The sequence below is a fragment of the Triticum aestivum genome, chromosome 2B (genome assembly GCF_018294505.1).
Source record: "Triticum aestivum cultivar Chinese Spring chromosome 2B, IWGSC CS RefSeq v2.1, whole genome shotgun sequence".
Taxonomy (NCBI): Eukaryota; Viridiplantae; Streptophyta; class Magnoliopsida; order Poales; family Poaceae; genus Triticum; species Triticum aestivum.
In genome coordinates this window covers 64,329,151-64,343,981 of record NC_057798.1, presented here as the reverse complement: position 1 = coordinate 64,343,981, position 14,831 = coordinate 64,329,151, and positions in this window count along the sequence as shown.

Sequence of the window (14,831 nt, the reverse complement as noted above, 5' to 3'; positions counted from 1 at the left end):
AGATCAGCACGAGGACTCGCCGGGTTAGCTTTCGGCGGATCAGCATCAGTGTTTTGACCTTGTGGGGCAGACTCATCCATGACAATATCAGTCTCTCTACCAGTGCCCTCCGGGGCCCTCTCCGTTTCACCTTCATTAGTGGGGGTATTGGTTTTAGCTTTCTTGCTCAAGCGAGCTTTGGCGCTACAATATCAAAACAAAGGTTAGTATGATAAACCAACGCACGAAGGAAAAAGCTGAAGTGTAATACACTTACCCAGGGACGGTTTTGAGGGGAGGCATCTGGGTGGTTGATGAACCGCCAGAAGAAGAATTGGAAGTCACCTAATAATTTGAATCAGATGGATTAAGTGGGTATCGGAAGCAACCCGCCAAGGGATAAGGTTTATTAAAAGAGCAAGAGACCTCTGGACGACGTTTCCGGTTTGGAGTATCTGGTAAACCGGAAGAAATGACTTGCTGGCTGCTGTGCCGGGTTGTGCAACGGCCTTTAGGTTACTGTGTCTTCAAAGAAAATTTTGGATCCAAATGAGCAAGAGGGTGAGAGTATTTTACTTTCCGAACTACACAGCGAAATTTTTGAACCGACACATGATCTGAATCGGAGGAAAGGGAGATTACTTCAACATGATCAACATGACTGGCTTCCGCATCATCCTGGTAATAGTCATTGTCAATAAGGTGTATGAAAAATGAGCCAAGGGAATCAAGTTCTACCTCTTGTTCTGATTCATCGACATCTTCGGGCGGATCAGAAGACTCGATGGTTTTCTTCTTGGCTGCTCTCTTTGTGACTTTGCTTTTTGCACGAGGAGCCCTTGCCGGTTTGTCTGAAGCTTTCCTCTTCCAGAAAGGATCTTTGGCCTGTAAAGTTAAACAAAGGATCATTAGGACAGTGTTAAAGCGAAGGCAGATCAAAAAGCACAAGGTTAAAATTGTAACCACTGGCGGTTTGTTGGAGGTGTAAAAAGGATGCAGCCCAGTTTTGCTGCATTCAGTGATCGGTTCATCTAGCATCTTCTTGACAGACTCAGTCACTTCATCATCAGTCATCTCTATTTCATGATACCGTTGAGGGTCCTTGATGTTCCTGGTATACTCATGCATCAAACTGGAGCAGCAGCTTAAGGGCAGAATACCCCAAGAAACCCAGCAACGAACGAGGTCAACGCCGGTTAAGTCGTTCGCTAGGAAAGCCCGAAGCTTAGCAAGTTGAGGAGCATAAGTTTGTCGTTCTTTGGCAGTGAGCCGCAGAGGCAGTGGATGGCCGTTGCTGAGCCGGTGAGCACGGTAACCCGGCAGAGGGTTTTCATCAGCAGGAGCGGTGTTCTGACAGTAGAACCAGGTTTGATTCTAGTCCTTAGGATGGCTGTGATGCTTGGCGTGAGGAAAATCGACTTCTTTTCTCTCCCGAATCGATAGGCCACCAAGTTCAGTATTGGGGCCATCAGAGAATTCAGTTCGGCGGTTTAAGTGGAAGAAATCCCGGAAGAGCTCAACAGTTGGTTCTTCTTGAAGGTAAACTTCACAGAACACTTGAAAATTGCATATGTTGGACACAGAGTTGGGTCCAATATCCTGAGGATGGAGTTGGAAGCTAGAGAGTACATCCCAGAAAAACTTTGATCCGGGAGGGCTAAAACCCCGATCTAGGTGTTGCATGAACACGATCACTTCTCCATCTTGAGGTTCAGGAGGGCATTCAGGGCCAGGGACTCGCCAATGAAGGAAACTTTTCTTGGCTAAAGCGCCAGTTAGAACATATCCGTTGAGTTGAGTTTCTGTGATCCGGGAAGGAACCTAGTTGCAAGCGGCGAATTGCTTGGTCATTTCGGAAGACAAACTGTAAAGAAATATGGAGGCCGGTTTACGATTCAAGGTTGATGTGTATTAACTGGTGTTAAACCGGGGAGTTTAATCAGGTCATATGTGTAAGTTAAATCGGATACTACTACTCAGTCAAGACGGCGGTTTAAGTGAGGGCTAATGGTACCAGGCGGATTATGATTTTCTACGAAGTTAAACCGCCAATCATAGAAGCAGCAGAGCTGAAATTCACTAAGTGTTGCAGAAACAAGTTTCACAAAATGGTGATACAATTTTGGATCTATCGTGGTTCTGTAATGAAAATTTTTCTGAGCCCTACAATGGTGCTAAGCAGAACAGAGAAGGTATAGAGGGGATTTATCCAGGAATAACAAGATGCTGTAGAACGGCAGACTAAAGCTATGGATCTACCGCAGAAGGAAACTATCAGGCCTAGCTAAGATGCAGTAAGAGGCCAAGGGGAAAAGTTGAGAAGCACTGATGAACGTCGACGAACACAGATGAACACGAAGCCCTAATGGAGATCTAGGGTTAAGGAAGGGAGTACTTATGTGACGCCCCCGATTCAATCGTACACTAATCATACACGCAAACGTGTACGATCAAAATCAGGGACTCACAGGAAGATATCACAACACAACTCTAAAACATAAATAAGTCATACAAGCATCATATTACAAGCCAGGGGCCTCGAGGGCTCGAATACAAGTGCTTGATCATAGACGAGTCAGCGGAAGCAACAATATCTGAGTACAGACATAAGTTAAACAAGTTTGCCTTAAGAAGGCTAGCACAAACTGGGATACAGATCGAAAGAGGTGCAGGCCTCCTGCCTGGGATCCTCCTAACTACTCCTGGTCGTCGTCAGCGGGCTGCACGTAGTAGTAGGCACCTCCGGTGTAGTAGGGGTCGTCGTCGACGGTGGCGTCTGGCTCCTGGACTCCAGCATTTGGTTGCGACAACCAGAAAGAAAGGAAAGGGGGAAAAAGGGGGGAGAAAGCAACCATGAGTACTCATCCAAAGTACTCGCAAGCAAGGAACTACACTACATATGCATGGGTATATGTGTAAGGAGGCCATATCAGTGGACTGGACTGCAGAATGCCAGAATAAGAGGGGGATAGCTAGTCCTATCGAAGACTACGCTTCTGGCAGCCTTCGTCTCGCAGCACGTAGAAGAGAGTAGATTGAAGTCCTCCAAGTAGCATCTCCAAGTAGCATCTCCAGTAGCATCGCATAGCATAATCCTACCCGGCGATCCTCCCCTCGTCGCCCTGTGGAAAAGCGATCACCGGGTTGTCTGTGGAACTTGGAAGGGTGTGTTTTATTAAGTATCCGGTTCTAGTTGTCATAAGGTCAAGGTACAACTCCAAATCGTCCTGTTACCGAAGATCACGGCTATTCGAATAGATTAACTTCCCTGCAGGGGTGCACCACATAACCTAACACGCTCGATCCCATTTGGCCGGACACACTTTCCTGGGTCATGCCCGGCCTCGGAAGATCAACACGTCGCAGCCCCACCTAGGCACAACAGAGAGGTCAGCACGCTGGTCTAAACCTAAGCGCACAGGGGTCTGGGCCCATCTCCCTGAGCACACCTGCATGTTGCGTGGGCGGACGGAAGCAGACCTAGCCTAGTGGCGTTCCAGTCCAATCCGGCGCGCACCGCTCAGTCGCTGACGTCACGAAGTGCTTCGGCTGATACCACGACGCCGGGATACCCATAACTACTCCCACGTAGATGGTTAGTGCGTATAGACCAAATGGCCAGACTCATATCAAATACCAAGATCTCGTTAAGCGTGTTAAGTATCCGCGAATGCCGAACAGGACCAGGCCCACCTGTCTCCTAGGTGGTCTCAACCTGCCCTATCGCTCCGCCACAAAGTAACAGTCGGGGGCCGTCGGGAACCCAGGCCCACCTCTACCGGGATGGAGCCACCTGTCCTTTCAGCCCCCTCATCATAATCACTTGCGGGTACTCATCGAGCTGACCCGACTTTAGTCACCATCTGTATAGTATGTATGTATGTATAGTATATACCCGTGATCATCTCCCGAGTGATCACGGCCCAATAGTATAGCAAGGCAGACTGACAAGAATGTAGGGCCAATGATGATAAACTAGCATCCTATACTAAGCATTTAGGATTGCGGGTAAGGTATCAATGACTGTAGCAACAATGACAGGCTATGCATCAGAATAGGGATATTTCGGTGGTAGTGAATTGCAAAAGCAATGGGCAGTCCCGAAAGAGTATCGGAAAGTAACTTTGAAATCTTCATGTGCAGTCGGCGATCATCTAGACTGAAGGGGCTCTCCGGGAGAAAGCGTTTTCGAGAACCTAAAGTTAGATTTTAGAAAATCATTTAACCCGAATAGAAGAGAGATCAGAGTCCCAGAGTATAGGCAAGGAGTAAAAGATCCTAATACCACCCAATGGCGACGTGGGCCCGTAAGGCACACAGCCAAGTTAGTAAAAGTTTTGCAATGACTAGACTCAACTTCGGCCAAGGAGTTGGAAAGGGGGATTCCTACAGGCAGTCGGCTCTGATACCAACTTGTGACGCCCCCGATTCAATCATACACTAATCATACACGCAAACGTGTACGATCAAAATCAAGGACTCACGGGAAGATATCACAACACAACTCTAAAACATAAATAAGTCATACAAGCATCATATTACAAGCCAGGGGCCTCGAGGGCTCAAATACAAGTGCTCGATCATAGACGAGTCAGCGGAAGCAACAATATCTGAGTACAGACATAAGTTAAACAAGTTTGCCTTAAGAAGGCTAGCACAAACTGGGATACAGATCGAAAGAGGCGCAGGCCTCCTGCCTGGGATCCTCCTAACTACTCCTGGTCGTCGTCAGCGGACTGCACGTAGTAGTAGGCACCTCCGGTGTAGTAGGGGTTGTCGTCGACAGTGGCGTCTGGCTCCTGGACTCCAGCATTTGGTTGCGACAACCTGAAAGAAAGGAAAGGGGGAAAAAGGGGGGGAGAAAGCAACCATGAGTACTCATCCAAAGTACTCGCAAGCAAGGAACTACACTACATATGCATGGGTATATGTGTAAGGAGGCCATATCAGTGGACTGAACTGCAGAATGCCATAATAAGAGGGGGATAGCTAGTCCTATCGAAGACTACGCTTCTGGCAGCCTCCGTCTCGCAGCACGTAGAAGAGAGTAGATTGAAGTCCTCCAAGTAGCATCTCCAAGTAGCATCTCCAGTAGCATCGCATAGCATAATCCTACCCGGCGATCCTCCCCTCGTCGCCCTGTGGAAAAGCGATCACCGGGTTGTCTGTGGAACTTGGAAGGGTGTGTTTTATTAAGTATCCGGTTCTAGTTGTCATAAGGTCAAGGTACAACTCCAAGTCATCCTGTTACCGAAGATCACGGCTATTCGAATAGATTAACTTCCCTGCAGGGGTGCACCCAATAACCTAACACGCTCGATCCCATTTGGCAGGACACACTTTCCTGGGTCATGCCCGGCCTCGGAAGATCAACACGTCGCAGCCCCACCTAGGCACAACAGAGAGGTCAGCACGCCGGTCTAAACCTAAGCGCATAGGGGTCTGGGCCCATCGCCCTGAGCACACCTGCATGTTGCGTGGGCGACCGAAAGCAGACCTAGCCTAGTGGCGTTCCATTCCAATCCGGCGTGCGCCGCTCAGTCACTGACGTCACGAAGTGCTTCGGCTGATACCACGACGCCGGGATACCCATAACTACTCCCACGTAGATGGTTAGTGCGTATAGACCAAATGGCCAGACTCATATCAAATACCAAGATCTCGTTAAGCGTGTTAAGTATCCGCGAACGCCGAACAGGGCTAGGACCACCTGTCTCCTAGGTGGTCTCAACCTGCCCTGTCGCTCCGCCACAAAGTAACAGTCGGGGGCCGTCGGGAACCCAGGCCCACCTCTACCGGGATGGAGCCACCTGTCCTTTCAGCCCCCTCATCATAATCACTTGCGGGTACTCATCGAGCTGACCCGACTTTAGTCACCATCTGTATAGTATGTATGTATGTATAGTATATACCCGTGATCACCTCCCGAGTGATCACGGCCCAATAGTATAGCAAGGCAGACTGACAAGAATGTAGGGCCAATGATGATAAACTAGCATCCTATACTAAGCATTTAGGATTGCGGGTAAGGTATCAATGACTGTAGCAACAATGACAGGCTATGCATCAGAATAGGATTAACGGAAAGCAGTAACATGCTACACTACTCTAATGCAAGCAGTATAGAGAAGAATAGGCGATATCTGGTGATCAAGGGGGGGGGGCTTGCCTGGTTGCTCTGGCAAGAGAGAGGGGTCGCCAACTCCGTAGTCGTACTTGGTAGCAGCGGCGTCGGTCTCGGTGTCTAGCGAGAGAAGAGGGGGAAGAAACAATGAATACAATGCAAACATAAACATGACGATGCGTGACGTGACAATGAGCGGTGCTAGGTGTGCCCTAACGCGGTAGTAGGTGATACCGGCGAAGGGGGAAAACATCTGGGAAAGTATTCCCGGTGTTTCGTGTTTTCGGGCAGAGGAGCCGGAGGGGGAAAGTTGCGAGTTTGATATGTTAGGGGTTCGTGGCGGACGAACGGGCTGCGTATCCGGGTTCGTCTCGTCGTTCTGAGCAACTTTCATGTTGAAAATAATTTAATCCGAGTTACGGATTAAAAGATATGATTTTCTAAAGATTTTATTAATTTCTAGACTTTAATTAATTATTTTATTTAATTCGAAAATGGAATTATGACATCAGCATGATGTCATGCTGACGTCAGCAGTCAACATGGGTTGACTGGGTCAATCTGATGGTGGGACCCGGTTGTCATTGTCTAAGACTAGCTAATCAGGTTTAGTTAGTCTAACTAAAATGATTAGGTTTATTAACTACAATTAATTAGGTTAACTAATCAGGATTAATTAAGTTAATTAATTCTTTAATTAATTAATTAATATTTAATTTTTATTTATTTACTTACTTCTTTTTTTAAAATCTTTTTATTATTATTATTTTTCGTTCTGGGGTGGGGCCAACTTGTCATAGGGCCAATGGCCTTAGCGGCCATGGGGGTGCGGGCGCCTGGCGCGGTTGCTGGGCACCCGCCCAGGTCGACGGGAGAGGAACGGGGCGGCCTCGGCGCGGCCGGCAAGCGGGCGGCGCCGGCTCCAGCAGAGGCGAGGTGCAGCATCGGCCGGCCGGGGGCGCGACCTCGTAGGAGGCGAGCGATGTGAGGGCGCGACCGGCGCCGGCAGGCAGGGGGCGGCAGTGGGCGCGCACGGCTGTGAGGAGCCGCGGCCAGGGAGGCTGTGCGGGGGGTTGTGTAGGGGAGCGCCCAGGCAACGGCGGCCATGGGCGACCGAGCGCGGGGGACACAGAGAAGAGGGAGTGGAGGCTGTGGCCTCACCGGGGGCGTAGGGTCAGGGCAGTGGGGCGCGGGGAGGAGACGGAGATGACGGCGACGCGGTGACGGGGAGGCAGTCCGGCGAGGAGGAGTCGAGGGCGACGGGGCGGGGCGTCTCGCCGGGAGCGGCCGCGGCCGGGTTCGGTGCGCGCTGGCGGGACCCTGCCGGCATGGTCCGGCGATGAGTTGGGCTCGGCGAGGGGCGCCAGCCTGGTGGCGGGGACGTGAGGCGCCCGCCGAGGTGGGTAGCGGGGCGCTCGGCGACGATGGAGAACGAGAGGGAGCAGGGGTCGTGCGAGGCGACAGGGATGGGCGTCGTGGGTTGGTTCCCTCGATCCAGATCTGGATCGGGGAGGGGGAGAGAGCGACGTGGGAGTGGGGGGTGGATGTGTGCGGTCGGGAGTTAGGGTTTCCGGGTGTGAGGGGATAAGGGAGTGGGGTGGGTCGGCCGGCTGGGCCAGTGGGCTGGCCTGGCTGTCAGCTGGACCGGTTGGCCCATTGGGGGGGCCCCTTTTTTTATACCTTTTATTTATTTTACTCTTCTGTTTTAAATCATTTTAAATTACTTAGGCATTTTATAAAAATGGGTTTGTTGCACCATAATTACCTTTGTAATATTTAGTACAATCCAAACATTTTTTTGTTTTAATTTTTGAAAACTTTTATTGTTATCATTAATTTGAATTTTGAATTTTGGACCGGTTTTGTCCTAACGATAGCTTAGCAGCAGTAATCATGGTGACGTGGCACCATTAGCGTGGGATCACTGTAGCTTAATTATCCGGGCGTCACAATTCTCCTCCACTACAAGAAATCTCGTCCCGAGATTTAAGAGGGGAGTAAGGGGGAAAGTTCTGGTTACGATATTCTAACGGATCTTCTTGGTCTTTGTTGTTCTTCTTGGAGAGTTCGATCCATTGCATTGATGTCTTCATTTCTTTACTTCATGTCATCATGATGAAGTCGTCATCCTGTCTTCGGGATCTTCATCGTACTTACGAAAAGGTAACAGGGCAGATCGGCAACGACAGAATGCTATAAGGGTAATAATCAGGGATTAACCCATGGATGAGTATATGAGTACCTCTCGAGTTGAACAAATAAAACACATCGAGAGTGAGGTTCGAAGGTACAATAAGAGGTTCCAAGCAGATAGATAGTTGCTCGAAGTCTGAACCAGAGTGTGAAAGGGGTTCAGAGTAGCGAGAGTAAGTATAGCGTCTGATACCAGAATAGAGTACTCGGAAGGTGGCCCGTGAATTAAATACAAGGTCACGTGCGAGGAACAACCTTGAGAACAGGGGGTGTACAGGAGAGTCAGGTTTCGATCCTGTGGAACTGTGGGTTATGGGCCCACCATGTGGTTAAAAGTAGGAAGGGTGTTGACTCTTGCACGGTCATGATAGCAAGACATGTCAGAGGGTAGCCTATTAGTTATGTCGACAACAATGTCGGTACCAAGGGCGAGGGACGAAGAGAACCATTTTCTGCTCGTTGAACGAGGCGGACCAATAGGCAAAGTTCTCGTCCATCGGTGGTTACCGGAATGTCATCAACAAAAGTAACAGGGTCTTACTGACAAAATTGTACACGAGGGGTTTACATAAGCAGGAAATTAATACTGCTTAGACCATAATGATCACGAGAAAGGTTAAACCAAATAATGGAAAGGAAAATATGATTATCAGATATCTCAGGGGTATATCCTTCCCAAGGACAAGCAGAGCATGATGTCCATGACAGGATATTCTGTAGAAAACTCTGTAGGTACAGGAGAGAATTTTCATGACATTACCCATACAACGGTGTTTGGATAATTGAGCAAGAAACATTTAGTTGGGCTTCAAATGCTCTTGTTGAAAATCATAGTACAACCGACATGCTTCGAGATAGCATTGACATGGTCATCAAGTGAAGATCGGACTTTGGAAACACAAAGGATCCATCAGGAACAACTTATAGAATAAGTTTTACAATTTGCTCATGGAAGAATGACTAACCTTGCCAAAAAGGAAACTATAACAATAGGTCCTCCGGCCAGGGGTGCTAGGCATGACATCACCTTACCGGGTCACATAAAGACCATTGTTATAACTCTTGGAAATATGTTCCAACCATCATCTCGGACCGAGATTCAGATTCGATTGGTGTCATGATACCTCAGACTCAGGTTGTCCGAGAAGAAAAGGTGCAACACAAATCGACGAAATGACATAGCAAGATTCTCGGGAAATGAACTATGGGAGCGGGTTCCTGAAACAATAGTTCATCATTAAACCAAGAAGAGGATGAGGAGGTGACTGATGGACTCAGCGATAATTCATCGAGGTATCCAAAGGATGGATCTCCACAATTATGTGGATAAGGAGATAACATTTGTCATATCAAATGATATAAGGAAGTAAGCTCGAGGAATATATACACAAATAAACACTGGTTGAAAGGTGCGCCCGAAATATGGGTTGGGTTGCACGACCAATGTCAGAATGGTGATTCAATAACCAATGGTCTAAGAATGAAATGTTGACCATTAACTTCAAAGCAATAAGGTTGCCAGAAGTTTTAAAATTACTAGTCCATCTGTCGGTATTCCTGTTAGGAACAACACGGGGACCAAGAAAAGAATGGTGATGGTGAAGTATCACTTATATCAAGAATTCTCAAGAGGTGGTGAAATTCTCACAACATCCTTGACATAAAAGATGGTAATACTCGAAGGCAAAGAAGAACAGATGCTGGATAGTAAGGGTCTCCAGGTATAACACAAAACACGAATAAGTTTGTGTTGAACGGAAGGCAATAAAGTGGTCGATGATAACACAAACCATCGAGGGGCAAGGACGGTATTTCTCATCATGAATTCAATTGATATCCAGGAAGGAGTCAAGATGTTGATGATGATCACGACAAATTTTTCGAGAGGCTCCACGAAGATGTAATAGATCGGCGATGACATCAAGTCAAAGGAATGATGAAGCGAAAGGTTAATGGAACCGAGGGTACGACAACCGAAATCAAGTTTGCTGTTCAAGGAGAAATGATATGACGAGGAAGATCGATGTAAGATTAACTCACCGTCGAAATTTGTGCTCCGGGAAGGAACAAGTAGCACAATTAAAATTAGCACGGTAATGATGTAGCCGAACAGGCTAGAAATGACGTGATCGGTTACAAACTCGTAAGTAAAGAAAATTACTAAAAGTTGTTGAACCGTAGTGCGGACTCGGTTCAGTTGTGGGTGTCTTTGAGTGTTTAATAACTCAGAGCCCGAGAAAAATTGGAATCAGTGAGAATGTAGTACTTGATGAAGAACTCATAAGAAGTTATGCAGTTCCGTGATAATCTCGAGATACCAGGGGGTAATACTCGATGATAGATCAAAGTAGAGGTTGGACTAGGGTATTGCTCTGCAGAAGACAAGTGCTTAAACTTGCACGAGAAATGGTATTTAAAGGAGAACATGGTCGGAACCACGATTGCAAAAGGCCAGATCCTAGATATAATATGAGCTTATACCAAGGAATAATTAATTTAAGAGAAGCTTTAATGATAAGATCTACATCGTGTCCATGGGCATGAACACAAAGGTTCAAGGTCGACTCCCACTTCCTCAATGCATAACCTTCCATTCACTTCTCTCAGTTAAGAATGTTTAGAGTTTGAAAGTTTAACTGACGGATTACCAGAAGGTTATGACCCATGAAGACTTTTGGGTTCACAAAAATTAAGGAAGGTATATGTTCAACCCATCGGGGCATCTTAGAAACATATACCACAATCTTTAGGAGTAATTAGCTCAAACTCGAAGGCAGAGCAAGGTTGAGAAAGCAGAGGATACAATTTACCAAAGGCATTATGTATCCGAGGAAAGGCTCACAAGGTTATTGAATATGAAGGGTGTTGTCATATAAAATCCAACAAAGGATCTGGTGGTCCATAAGGGATCTGATGTGAGCATCGGTACTCAACCAGAAGAAGAAAGAATGCAAGGATATCATATGATAGAACAATTGACTAATTCAAAGCTCAATCGCAAAGGATTTATGATTTCCAATTCAAGGGATCAGAAGCAAATGCTCTGGTTAAGGATAGAATAGTTGAATAGACTTAGGGATACAACCGACGACAATTTAATTGGTTGATAACCAGCTCATGTCCAAAATGACGTCTGAGCCAGAGGGATGAATTCTAGGACCTGATTGAGGATTGCGAGCATTCACAACATATTGAATCAACAGACCCAAATGATAATGACAAGGGATGTCAATCTGATTACGAGACTTATGGGATTAACCATAATGCAAGCAAGCAAGAATTTCAAGGGCAATAGGCTTCTCGGGATTTTCAGAAGATCGAATGGCATTTCGAAGACTTTTGTGAAATACATGAATCAACTGGGGATGAGCGGATACTCGATAAGTGCGAGAAATTATCCGTATGGGTATTCAGGTGGTAAGGAACTGCAAGGCAGTAGGCATAAGTATTCTAAGAACAACAACGAGTATTTCAGGGCGTCTTGTAATAAAAAGAACAACTGGGGACTAAGTAAGAATGGTGTATGAATTTATTCATAGGGATATTTCGGTGGTAGTGAATTGCAAAAGCAATGGGCAGTCCCGAAAGAGTATCGGAAAGTAACTTTGAAATCTTCATGTGCAGTCGGCGATCATCTAGACTGAAGGGGCTCTCCGGGAGAAAGCGTTTTCGAGAACCTAAAGTTAGATTTTAGAAAATCATTTAACCCGAATAGAAGAGAGATCAGAGTCCCAGAGTATAGACAAGGAGTAAAAGATCCTAATACCACCCAATGGCGACGTGGGCCCGTAAGGCACACAGCCAAGTTAGTAAAAGTTTTGCAATGACTAGACTCAACTTCGGCCAAGGAGTTGGAAAGGGGGATTCCTACAGGCAGTCGGCTCTGATACCAACTTGTGACGCCCCCGATTCAATCATACACTAATCATACACGCAAACGTGTACGATCAAAATCAGGGACTCACGGGAAGATATCACAACACAACTCTAAAACATAAATAAGTCATACAAGCATCATATTACAAGCCAGGGGCCTCGAGGGCTCAAATACAAGTGCTCGATCATAGACGAGTCAGCGAAAGCAACAATATCTGAGTACAGACATAAGTTAAACAAGTTTGCCTTAAGAAGGCTAGCACAAACTGGGATACAGATCGAAAGAGGCGCAGGCCTCCTGCCTGGGATCCTCCTAACTACTCCTGGTCATCGTCAGCGGACTGCACATAGTAGTAGGCACCTCTGGTGTAGTAGGGGTTGTCGTCGACAGTGGCGTCTGGCTCCTGGACTCCAGCATTTGGTTGCGACAACCAGAAAGAAAGGAAAGGGGGAAAGGGGGGGAGAAAGCAACCGTGAGTACTCATCCAAAGTACTCGCAAGCAAGGAACTACACTACATATGCATGGGTATATGTGTAAGGAGGCCATATCAGTGGATTGAACTACAGAATGCCAGAATAAGAGGGGGATAGCTAGTCCTATCGAAGACTACGCTTCTGGCAGCCTCCGTCTCGCAGCACGTAGAAGAGAGTAGATTGAAGTCCTCCAAGTAGCATCTCCAAGTAGCATCTCCAGTAGCATCGCATAGCATAATCCTACCTGGCGATCCTCCCCTCGTCGCCCTGTGGAAAAGCGATCACCGGGTTGTCTGTGGAACTTGGAAGGGTGTGTTTTATTAAGTATCCGGTTCTAGTTGTCATAAGGTCAAGGTACAACTCCAAGTCGTCCTGTTACCGAAGATCACGGCTATTCGAATAGATTAACTTCCCTGCAGGGGTGCACCACATAACCTAACACGCTCGATCCCATTTGGCCGGACACACTTTCCTGGGTCATGCCCGGCCTCGGAAGATCAACACGTCGCAGCCCCACCTAGGCACAACAGAGAGGTCAGCACGCCGGTCTAAACCTAAGCACATAGGGGTCTGGGCCCATCGCCCTGAGCACACCTGCATGTTGCGTGGGCGACCAGAAGCAGACCTAGCCTAGTGGCGTTCCAGTCCAATCCGGCGTGCGCCGCTCAGTCGCTGACGTCACGAAGTGCTTCGGCTGATACCACGACGCCGGGATACCCATAACTACTCCCACATAGATGGTTAGTGCGTATAGACCAAATGGCCAGACTCATATCAAATACCAAGATCTCGTTAAGCGTGTTAAGTATCCGCGAACGCCGAACAGGGCTAGGACCACCTGTCTCCTAGGTGGTCTCAACCTGCCCTGTCGCTCCGCCACAAAGTAACAGTCGGGGGCCGTCGGGAACCCAGGCCCACCTCTACCGGGATGGAGCCACCTGTCCTTTCAGCCCCCTCATCATAATCACTTGCGGGTACTCATCGAGCTGACCCGACTTTAGTCACCATCTGTATAGTATGTATGTATGTATAGTATATATCCGTGATCATCTCCCGAGTGATCACGGCCCAATAGTATAGCAAGGCAGACTGACAAGAATGTAGGGCCAATGATGATAAACTAGCATCCTATACTAAGCATTTAGGATTGCGGGTAAGGTATCAATGACTGTAGCAACAATGACAGGCTATGCATCAGAATAGGATTAACGGAAAGCAGTAACATGCTACACTACTCTAGTGCAAGCAGTATAGAGAAGAATAGGCGATATCTGGTGATCAAGGGGGGGGGGCTTGCCTGGTTGCTCTGGCAAGAGAGAGGGGTCGCCAACTCCGTAGTCGTACTTGGTAGCAGCGGCGTCGGTCTCGGTGTCTAGCGAGAGAAGAGGGGGAAGAAACAATGAATACAATGCAAACATAAACATGACGATGCGTGACGTGACAATGAGCGGTGCTAGGTGTGCCCTAACGCGGTAGTAGGTGATACCGGCGAAGGGGGAAAACATCCGGGAAAGTATTCCCGGTGTTTCGTGTTTTCGGGCAGAGGAGCCGGAGGGGGAAAGTTGCGAGTTTGATATATTAGGGGTTCGTGGCGGACGAACGGGCTGCGTATCCGGGTTCGCCTCGTCGTTCTGAGCAACTTTCATGTTGAAAATAATTTAATCCGAGTTACGGATTAAAAGATATGATTTTCTAAAGATTTTATTAATTTCTAGAATTTAATTAATTATTTAATTTAATTCGAAAATGGAATTATGACATCAGCATGATGTCATGCTGGCGTCAGCAGTCAACATGGGTTGACTGGGTCAATCTGATGGTGGGACCCGGTTGTCATTGTCTAAGACTAGCTAATCAGGTTTAGTTAGTCTAACTAAAATGATTAGGTTTATTAACTACAATTAATTAGGTTAACTAATCAGGATTAATTAAATTAATTAATTAATATTTTAATTATTTTAATTATTTATTTACTTACTTCTTTTTTTAAAATCTTTTATTATTATTATTATTATTATTTTTCATTCTGGGGTGGGGCCAACTTGTCATAGGGCCAATGGCCTTAGCGGCCATGGGGGTGCGGGCGCCTGGCGCGGTTGCTGGGCACCCGCCCAGGTCGACGGGAGAGGAACGGGGCGGCCTCGGCGCGGCCGGCAAGCGGGCGGCGCCGGCGCCAGCAGAGGC